This window comes from Canis lupus, chromosome 32 (genome assembly GCF_003254725.2).
Source record: "Canis lupus dingo isolate Sandy chromosome 32, ASM325472v2, whole genome shotgun sequence".
Taxonomy (NCBI): Eukaryota; Metazoa; Chordata; class Mammalia; order Carnivora; family Canidae; genus Canis; species Canis lupus.
The window spans coordinates 10,797,856-10,804,283 of NC_064274.1; positions in this window are offsets into that span (position 1 = coordinate 10,797,856).

Genomic DNA, 6,428 nt, shown 5'->3' on the forward strand with positions numbered 1-6,428 from the left:
CTCTCTCCCCCTTCCTCTTTCCCGTTAAATAAATGGTAGTAGGGTATCGTGGAGGCTAGAAGATTCATATTCTTTCAATATAAATATGTTATAAGCACCATGGCAAAATGAGTAATAACAGCATTGCTACCCCCCCCCTTTTTTTTGTGGCCAAAGATATGAAATTAGGAAGAAATAGCTCATTTGATAATAAAAAAAAAAAGAAAGAAATGATTCCTGGACCATACTAAGAAGAATCTTTACATGCACTGACTGGACAATAAATAAATAAATCTTCCCATTATTCTACATCTTCATCAATGAGTCACTGTATGTCACATAGACTTATGAATTTTGTAATATATATTCAAAAAAATGTTTTTAAGTATTAACCTCTACTCCCAACATGGGGCTTGAATTTATGACCTGAGACAGGGAGTCGCAGGCTCTATGATCGGAGCCAGCCAGGCACCCTTCTTTAATTTACATATTTTTAAAGATTTATTCATCTATTTAAGAGAGAGGAGGGAGGGGCAGAGGGAGAGGGAGGCAAACTGACTCCTCAGTGAGCAGGGAACCCGACCCAGGGCTTAATCCCAGCTTGGTCCCATTTATCAATGGACCCTTGGGCTGCCTCTGTATCTTGGCTATGGTAAAGAATGCTACAGTAAACATAGGGGTGCGTATGTCTTTTCAAATTAGTGTTTTTGGTTTGGGGGGTAACTACAGAGTAGTGGAATTACTGGATCATATGGTAATTCTATTTTTAACTTTTTGAGGAACCTCCATGCTGTTTTCCATAGTGCTGCACCAGTTTGCATTTTCACCAACAGTGCAAGAGGGTTCCTTTTCTCCTCATCCTCACCAACACCTGATGTTTCTTGTCTTTTTGATTTTAGCCCATTCTGACAGGTGCAAGGTGAGATCTCATTGTGGCTTTGATTTGCATTTCCCTGATGATGAGTGATGTTGAGCATCTTTTCATGTTTCTCTTGGTCATCTAGATGTCTTCTTTGGAAAAATGTCTACTCATGTTTTTTGCCCATTTTTTTTTCATTGGATTATTTGTGGTTTTTTGCTATTAAGTTGTATAAGTTCTTTATATGTTTTAGTTATTAACCCCTTATTGGATGTATCATTTGCAAATATCTCCTCCCATTTGGTAGGTTGCCTTTTTGTTTTGTTGAATTTCTTCACTATGCAGAAGTTTTTATTTTTGTGTAGTCTCAATAATTTAATTTTGCCTTTATTTTCCTTGCCTCAGGGGATAGGCATAGAAAAATGTTTCTATGACCAATGTCAAATAAATGACTGCCTTTGTTTTCTTCTAGGAGTTTAATGCTTTCAGGTCTTTAATCCAGTTTGAGTTTATTTTTGTGTGTGGTCTAAGAAACTGGCCCAATTTAATTCTTTTGCAATTAGCTAGCTGTCCAGTTTTCTCAACACTTCTGTTGAAGAGACAGTCTTTTCTCATTGCATATTCTTGCTTCCTTTGTTGTAGATTAATTGACCATATAAGCATGGGTTTATTTCTGGACTCTATCATGTTCTACTGATCTATGGAGTCTATTTTTGTGCTAATATCAGACTGTTTTTATTACTATAGCTTTGTGACATCTTGAAATCTGGGATTATGATGGCTCCATCTTTGTTCTTCTTTTTCCAGATTGCTTTGGCTCTTTGTGTCTTTTGTGGTTCCATACTAATTTTAGACTTATTTGTCCTTGTTTCATGAAAAATGCAAAAATGCTGTTGGTATTTTGATAGGGATTGCATTAAATCTGAAGATTGCTTTGAGTAGTATGAACATTTAAAAAATATTGGCTCTTTCAATCCATGAGCATGGAATATCCTTCCATTTGTTTGGGTCTTCTATTTTTTTCAGCAAAGTTTTATAATTTTCAAAGTATAGGTCTTTTACCTCTTGGTTAAGGTTCTTTCTAGGTGTTTTATTCTTTTTGGTGCAATTGTAAATGAGATTACTGTCTTAATTTCTCTTTCTGCTACTTCATTTTTAGTGTATAGAAATGCAATAGATTTCTGTATATTAATTTTGTATCCTGTGACTTTACTAAATTCTTTTTCAGTTCTGGTAGTTTTTGGTGGAGTCTTTAAAGTTTTCTATAAATAGTATCATGTCTTGCAAATAGTGACAGTTTAACTTCTTTCTTACTAATTTGGGTACCTTTCTTTTTTCTTTCTCTTTCTTTCTTTCTTTCTTTCTTTCTTTCTTTCTTTCTTTCTTTCTTCTTTCTTTCTTTCTTCTTTCTTCTTCTTTCTTTCTTTCTTTCTTTCTTCTTCTTTCTTTCTTTCTTTCTTTCTTCTTTCTTCTTTTCTTTCTTCTTTCTTCTTTCTTTTTTTTTGCCTGATTGCTGCAGTTCAGACTTCTAGTACTATGTTGAATAAAAATGGTGAGAGTGGACACCCTTGCCTTGTTTCTGTTCTTAGAAGAAAAGCTCTCAGTTTTTCACAATTGAGTATAATGTTAGCTGTGTTTTAAAAAAATATATGACCTTTATTATGTTGAGGTATGTTCCCTCTAACCTCATTTTGTTGAGAGTTTTTATCTTGAATGGATGTTGAATCTTGTCAAATGTTTTTTCTGCATCTATTGAAATGATCATGGGTTTTTTATCTTTTCTCTTGTTGATGTGATGCATCACATCGATTAATTGGTGAGTATTGAACCACTCTTGCATCCTGAGAATATACCTTATCTGATTGTGCTGATTTTTTAGTGCATTGTTGTTTATAGTTTGCTAATATTTTTTTAGGGTTTTTGCATCTATGTTCATCAGAGATATTGGGCTACAGTTTTCTTTTTTTGTTGTGTCTTTATCTGGCTTTGGTATCAGGGCAATTCTGGCCTTATAGAATAAATTTGGAAGCCTTTCTTCCTCTTCTATTTTTTGGAATAATTCAAATATTTGGTAGATTTATCTGTGAGTGCATCTGGTCCTGGACTTTTGTTTGTTGGGAATTGTTTGATTACTGATTCAGTTTCATTGCCAGTAATCAGTTTGTTCAAATTTTCTATTTCTTCCTGATTCAGTTTTGGAAGGTCACATATTTCTAGAAATTTATCCATTACTTTTAGGTTGTTCAATTCATTGGCATATACTTTTTGATAATACTCTCTTATAATCCTTTGTATTTCTGTGGTGTTGGTTGTTATTTATCTTTCTAATTTTATTTATTTGATTCCCATCCCCCCTACCTCTTCCTGTTTCCTGAGTCTGGCTAAAGGTTTATAAGTTTTCTTGATCTTTAAAAAAAATTAGCTCTTGGTTTCCTTGATCCATCGTACTGTGTTTTTTTTTAAAGTCTCTATTTCATTTCTTTCTGCTCTAATCTTTATTATTTCCTTTCTTCTATGGGATTTTGGCTTTTTTTCTTCTTCTTTTTCTAGCTTTTTTGGGATATAAGGTTAGGTTGTTTGAGATTTTTCTTGCTTCTTGAGGGAGGCCTGTACCACTGTAATCTTCCCTTTTCAAACATTTTTTGCTGCATCCAAAGATTTTGGACCATTGTTTTTTCCTTTTTATTTATCTCCATGTATTTTTTAAAAAGATTTTATTTATTTATTTATTTATTTATTATTTGAGAGAGAGAGAGAGAAGGAGAGAATGAAAATGCAAGAGTGCGGGGGGAACGGGGTAGAGGCAGAGGGGAAGATAGAATCCCAAGCAGATGCTGTGCTGAGTGCAGAGCCTGACATGGGGCTCAATCTCATGACCCCGTGATTATGACCTGAACCAAAATCAAGAGCCAGACTCTCAACTGAATGAGCCACTTGGTGCCCCATCTCCATGTATTTTTTGATTTCCTCTTTGATTTCTTGGTTGATCCATTCATTGTTTGGTACCATGTTACTTAGCCTCCATGTATATGTATGTATTCTTTCCAGATTTTATCTTGTGATTGATTTCTAGTTTTATACTGTTGTGGTTAGAAAATATGCATGATATGGTTTCAATCTTTTTGAATTTGTTGAGACTTGTTTTGTATTCTAATGTGTGATCTATTCTGGGGAATGTTCCATGTACACTCAGGAAGAAGCGTATGCCACTGTTTCTGGTTGTAATGTTCTTCTTCTTTTTTTTTAAGATTTCTTTATTTATTTATTCATGATAGACAGAGAGAGAGAGAAAGAGAGAGAGAGAGAGGCAGAGACACAGGAGGGGGGAGAAGCAGGCTCCATGACGGGAGCCCAACGCAGGACTTGATCCCAGGACCCCAGGACCACACCCTGGGCCAAAGGCAGGCGCCAAACTACTAAGCCACCCAGGGATCCCCTGGTTGTAATGTTCTGAATATAAGTGTTAGATCCATCTGGTCCAATGTGTCATTTGAGCCACTCTTGTTATTTTCTGTCTGGATAATCTATCCATTGATGTAAGTGGGGTGTTAAAGTCCCCTACTATTATTGTATTATTATCAATTTCTTCTTTTATGTATGTTATTCACTGCTGTTGGTATTTGGGTGCTCCCATGGTAGATAAATATTTATAATTGTTGTATCCTCTTGTTTGATTGTTTCCTTTATCATTTTGTAGTATATTTCTTTGCCTTTTGTTATAGTCTTTATTTTAATCTTTAAAAAATATTTTATTTATTTATTAGAGAGAGTGAGTGCATTAGCAGGGAGAGCTACACTGAGCAGGGAGCCTGATGTGGGGCTCGATCCCAGGACGCTGGAATCATGACCTGAGTCGAAGGCAGATGCTTAACTGACTGAGCCATGCAGGCATGCTCTAGTCTTTGTTTTAAAGTCTGTTTTGTCTGAGTATTACTACCCCAGCTTCCTTTTCACCCTTTTGCATGATAAATATTTTTCTGCCCCTTCACTTCCAGTCTGCGTGTCTTAGGTCTGAAGTGAGTCTCTTGTAAGCAGCATATAGATGGATCACCCTGAAGATGCTCATCCATTATTCTGCTTCCTCTTGTGTGGGGTTGATTTCCTATAGTGTATTTTTTTAAAAATATTTAAGTAATCTCTACATTCAACATGGGGCTTGAACTTATGACCCAAGATCAAGAGTTACATGCTTCTCCAACTGAGCCAGCCATGTTCCCCTGATTCTCTCTAGTGTATTTTAAATTTTGATTCTCTATCAGGCATGTTGCTTGTCTCCATTTCATTTGGCTTTTTTGGTATAATTGTAATTAATAAATAATAAATTATAATTTTGTCCTGTTCCATTGTTTGGGATATATTCCTCTGTCTCTTTGTTTTGTGTAACTCTCTGTGTTTGTTTCTATGTATTAGGAAAGTTAGCTACACCTGCTGACCTTGAAAGTAGTGGCCTCATGAAGAAGAGGTGCTGTGGTGTCTTGCAGGACAATGTTCTCTATTCACCAGAACCAGGTGCTTCAGGGATGTCTCCTATGCGTGTTTTTGTGCTCTACTGTTGTGGTTGAGCCATGTTTGCTTTCGGTCTAGTTGGCTGCAATGGCCCACTTTGCCACAGGGATTTGGTCCCTGTGCTGTTATGGGGCCAGTCTGGCAGTAACTTAGGCTCTTTGTTGGGTCAGACCACATGCCTGCTCTGCCCTCAGCCTGTTCCCTCAGTCTGTAGTTGCACTGAACTGCAGGGCTCTCTTCCTGTGTTGTCCTCTGAGAGGCTTTTGTTGGTGGGTGGTGCCTGAAGTTAGACCATGTATCTGCTCCCAGCCTGTCTGCTGGGGTTGCAGTGGCCCTGAACGACAGGGCTCTCTCCTTGTGCTGCCCCCTGTGAGGTTTTTGTGGGGGTGGACTGGTAGTCGGATCAGGTGTCCACCCCCAGACAACTGCTAGAACTGCAGTCAAACTGGTGTGTATGTGTGATTATCTCCCTCTCTCCTCAGAGTAGGAGTGGCATTGGTCACTATTGGAGCTGCTTACAAGATGAAATATAACAGGAGCCACTCTGGAGTGGGTGTACTGGGATGGACGGAGTAAGTCCACAAGAGAACACAGGGACAGGGCAAGTGATGTTAGCAAGCTATATGGAGAGTGTTTGAACTGTTCCCTGCAGTACTGGTCTATCTAGGTTGGGAGAGGCGGGAGGCAGGGAAAAGAAATGGCTTGCCAGGTCTTTTGTTCTTGAAGGAGCATCCTGAAGACCCCGGCCTCTCCTGAGATTAGTAAAAAAATCCTCTTCCTGCATACCCTATATGCTTCTCAAAGTGCTGTGTTTTTTTTTTTTTTTGTTTTGTTTTGTTTTTTAAGATTCTATTTATTCATGAGAGACAGGCAGAGAGAGGGGGCAGCAGAGAGAGGAGCAGGCTCCATGCAGGGAGCCCGATGTGGGACTCAATCCCAGATCTCGAGGATCAGGCTCTGGGCTGAAGGTGGTGCTAAACCACTGAGCCACCCGGGCTGCCCTCAAAGTGCTGCTTCTATGCTCCTATCTTGGAGGGGTTGTTTCTTATGCTCTCTCTTTAAGGGTGGGGACTGTTTCCTATTG